This window comes from Myotis davidii, unplaced genomic scaffold (genome assembly GCF_000327345.1).
Source record: "Myotis davidii unplaced genomic scaffold, ASM32734v1 scaffold223, whole genome shotgun sequence".
In the NCBI taxonomy this organism is placed as follows: Eukaryota; Metazoa; Chordata; class Mammalia; order Chiroptera; family Vespertilionidae; genus Myotis; species Myotis davidii.
Genome location: NW_006294609.1, coordinates 81,564 through 85,461, shown reverse-complemented (window position 1 = coordinate 85,461; position 3,898 = coordinate 81,564). Strand labels below are relative to the sequence as shown.

At 53.6% G+C, this 3,898-nt stretch overlaps 1 long non-coding RNA gene across 1 annotated transcript in view; it reads left to right on the top strand.

The window, feature by feature from the left end:
• LOC107183948 overlaps positions 1–2,335 on the top strand; it is a 3,839-nt gene extending 1,504 nt beyond the window's left edge. The window contains exons 2-3 of the long non-coding RNA XR_001514764.1: positions 537–1,569; positions 1,959–2,335. This is a non-coding gene — a long non-coding RNA (uncharacterized LOC107183948). The remainder of the gene's footprint in view (positions 1–536; positions 1,570–1,958) is intronic.
• Positions 2,336–3,898: the final 1,563 nt, after the last annotated feature.

Genomic DNA, 3,898 nt, shown 5'->3' with positions numbered 1-3,898 from the left:
CAGTGATGAAGTAGCAACGAAAATAATTTTATGGTTGGGTCACAACATGAGGAACTGTATTTAAAGGGCCAGAAGGTTGAGAACCACTGCTTTAGGGTTTAGGTTTAGGAGATGCATGCCTGTGGGGGAAGGAGAGGGGAAGGGAAGTGGAGGCTGCTCCCTAGAGGAAGAGCAGGAGCTGGGCTCCTTGTCCTGTGGCTTTATCTCCTTCTCACAGGCAGGAATCTTAGGGGAGGTCTCGGGGGGAGGGTTTCAGTAGAATATTCATCCGTTTTCTAGCTGGGCTCCTCCAGGGCTGCGGTCTCCACTGATGGGTCAGTGTGAGGGCAGAGAATCATGAGTCATTACAGCTGGTCTTGGTGCGGCCCACCTGGTTTTGCTGCTTTTCGGGGCCTGGAGCTGAAATACAACTGAGGCCTAGATGTCCTTTCTAGGGAGGTGAACCTTCTGCACCTGCTGTAAACTGCTCTGCAATTTGTTCAGCTGTCTCCGTTTCCCCATTTCACTTGACCTGACTTATTGGCCCCTCTCCACAGGAGTTGGGGTCGATGCTGCTGTTGCCATGTCATTCTGGTCGTCATGCAGCACGTGCTGAAGGCTCCGGAGCCCTGAGCCAGCCGCCTCCGTCACAAGAAGTTGCCAGTACATTGGCCACAAAGATGCACGTTTATCCTGCCTCAACCTCATCGTCGTTCCTTCTCTTCTGTCGCCAGGGGCCTCAGGTCCTCTGGCTCGGCCCTCTGTCAAGGCCTGTGCCCTTGTTGGGCTCCCTGGGCTGTGGGCTCCCAAGATGCCTCCGGCCAGGGCTCACCTGGTGCCGGCACTGACCGAACCATTGGAAAAGGTGGAAGAAGCAACCTGGGGACAGCAGCTCTGCTCCAAACCCCGTGGTGGGCCTCAGGGATGTTGCTCCTTCTCTCTGGGACTCAGTTTACTGCGTCAAATGGGGCAGTAATCATAGCTCCTCTCTGGGGAAGACTGTGATGGCCACACTCGTCAGCATTTAGGGTACACCTGATTTTACCAGGAAGGAATGGGGGGATCCAAATGCCTTTCTTCACAGGTGCGTTGTAAGTGACCGTCCCAAGTGGCCGGCGTGGCGAAGCATGACCGCATCCACGTAAGCGTAACAGTGTGCTCTGGGATCTAGCAGACAATCTGGGCGTCGGGAAAGGCAATCATATTTCACCGGCTCTGAGAAAAATGAACACAGTTCCACAGCCACATAGAGCTTGAGCGGAATCTGTGAGCAAGGAGTGGGTGAGGGAGAACGTGCCGGGAGAGCCAATACCGGCCTGTGTTTGCTGCAGCCCGATAACAGGAAGACAAACCCCAAATTAAACAAATAGGAATGAATTTCTCTGCGTGTAGTCGGAGCAGATATATCACTTAAAAATGGGTAGAGCAAGCGGCAGAATGCAATAAATCCAAATGAACTCCGAGGCTGAAGTAAAAACAAATATTTCACTGAGTAGCAGTACAAGATGGGACACGGGAGGAAAACAGAGAAAGGACTGTTTGGAAGAACCACTCACGACGTAGTCACATGACTGTGGCAGGAAGGGGTCGGTAAGTGTCCCATTAAGGTCTGTCTCTTGCATGCTTTCTCTCAGGAGTTCCTGGCCCTGCTGACTGGTCCAACATGGGGCTGGGGGACGGGGGTGGGAGGGAGAGATGACAGCCACACGACCAAGTCCACTGAGGCCCTCTCAGATCAGCCTGTCTCCTGAGCTGGAGGACAGGACCCAGCTCTTTGCCCTATGCCCCCAACTCACCCCCACTTGGCTGACCTCCTGGAGGACCCCCACTCAATCTCCCACTAGGATCTCTGGCCTTGGGGACTGTCCCTCCTTCAAAAGGTGCCAGCAGCTATTCACAGCCGAACTGGCTTCTTGATGTTTATGGAGCATCTGTGAAACTTAGTTGTTGTTTTTTCATATTTTGTTGGCATCTTTCAGGCCAGCCTTATCTCCACGGGCACATGTACAGGTAGGGCACCCTCCCAAGGGACCTGAGGCACCGAGAGACTCCTACCTCAACCTGGAGGTGAGGGGATGGGCTCAGGGAAAACTGCGAGCCCTGCTCCTGTGCCCTCTCTCTGCAGCCCCAAACCATTCCGCTCGCCATCAACTCCATGTCTTGGCCACGGGCTTCTTGAAGCAAATGCCGTAAACTGTGATCCTTGGCTTTTTCTTTTTCTTTCTTTTAAATCACAACAGCTTTATTGAGAGAGAATTCACATACCACCCAACTCAGCCATTTCAAGGGTACAACTGTATGGGGTTTTTAAAAATATATATATTTTATTGATTTTTTACAGAGAGGAAGGGAGAGGGACAGAGAGTTAGAAACATCGATGAGGGAGAAACATCGATGAGAGGGAAACATCGATCAGCTGCCTCCTGCACACCCCTCACCGGGGATGTGCCCGCAACCAAGGTACATGCTCTAGACTGGAATCAAACCTGGGACGCCCCCAGTCCACAGGCCGATGCTCTATCCACTGAGCCAAAGCTGTCAGGGCTGTATGTTTTTTTAAAAAAAATATTCGCAGAATTAAGCAAACATTACCACGATCCAGTTCCAAAACATTTTCATACCCATATTCCACACCCATTAGCAGTCACTCTCATTCCTCCAAGAAACCACTAATCTACTTTCTGTTTCTATTCTGGCCACTCCCCAGAAATAAGATCATAAAACATGTGGTCTTTTGTGTCTGGCTTCCTTCACTTAGCATGATGTTTTCTAGATTCGTCGGTGCTGTAGCTGGATGCATCTGTATTGTAGTCCTTTTTATCGCAGAATAATATTCCACTGTGAGTGCACTATACAGTTTGTTTCTCCATTCATCCATTGATGGACACTTGGGTTGGTTCTACCTTTTGGCTATTGTGAATAGAGCTGCTATGAGAAAGGGTCACTGGCCACTATCCTCACAGTGGCTTGCCCCTGGGTTGAGGACTGGGGGAATGGCAGCTGATCTGTTAAACGTGGATATTGACTGAAATGCACTCACATTTATCAGCCTCTTCATCAAGCTGTTGCCTGGAGGCTGCAATTGGTCAACAGTGCTGAACAGATCAGGGTGTCCAATTCTCTGATATGCATGGAGCACCTGGTGAACCAGGTGAACCTGGTGGGCAAGGTGGGTGAGGTGGGGAGTGAGGCTGCCACCCACAGTCAGACCCAGCTGTGGGCTACTAAAATGTCTTCAGGAGCTACAGGAAGGGCCCAGGAGCGAGTGATGGGGAGGGGGCCCTATAGCGGGCAGGCAGGCAGGTCCCTCCCAGAAGGTGTTATTCCTGCGGCAGGCTCAGAATGTGATGTTGGAAGGAAGGGCATCCCAGGCCCAGAGTGGGAAGTCCTTAGGAGTGAAGGGAGGCCTGAGGGAGGTGGCAAAGCAGATGGCTTTGCTGCCAGCCCCAAGGGTGGCACTGAGGGCCTGCAGAGGAGGTTGGGGAGGGGACTGAAACCAGGGAGACCACAGGGGTTCCCACGGAGCCTGTAGGTGCCGGGCAGGCCATTGGGTGGGCGGTGGGACTGGGAAGACAGGAGCGATGGCTTCCCAAACGCCCCTTTACCCCGCAGGAGAAGTGGACCGCCTCAGCTGTGAGTCCGTGCGGCTCAACGACCAGGGAGGAGCCCAGGTGCGCAGGTGCGCCACGGCGCTGGTTGGCGGCGCAGGATCCACTTGACCCGGGGCGACTTGGGAAACCTGAAAAGAAATCGCACACCCGGTAGCCGTCAGGAGGCACGGAGTCCACGGTGGGGAAGGTGGAGCTGGGGGTGGGTGGCCAGGGAGACAGGGTCCCGTTTGGGGGTGTGGCCACGGACTGAGAAGGCGGGGTTCAGGCGTGAGTGGGGCCGCCCCGTGCGCGGGATCTGCCACGGGACA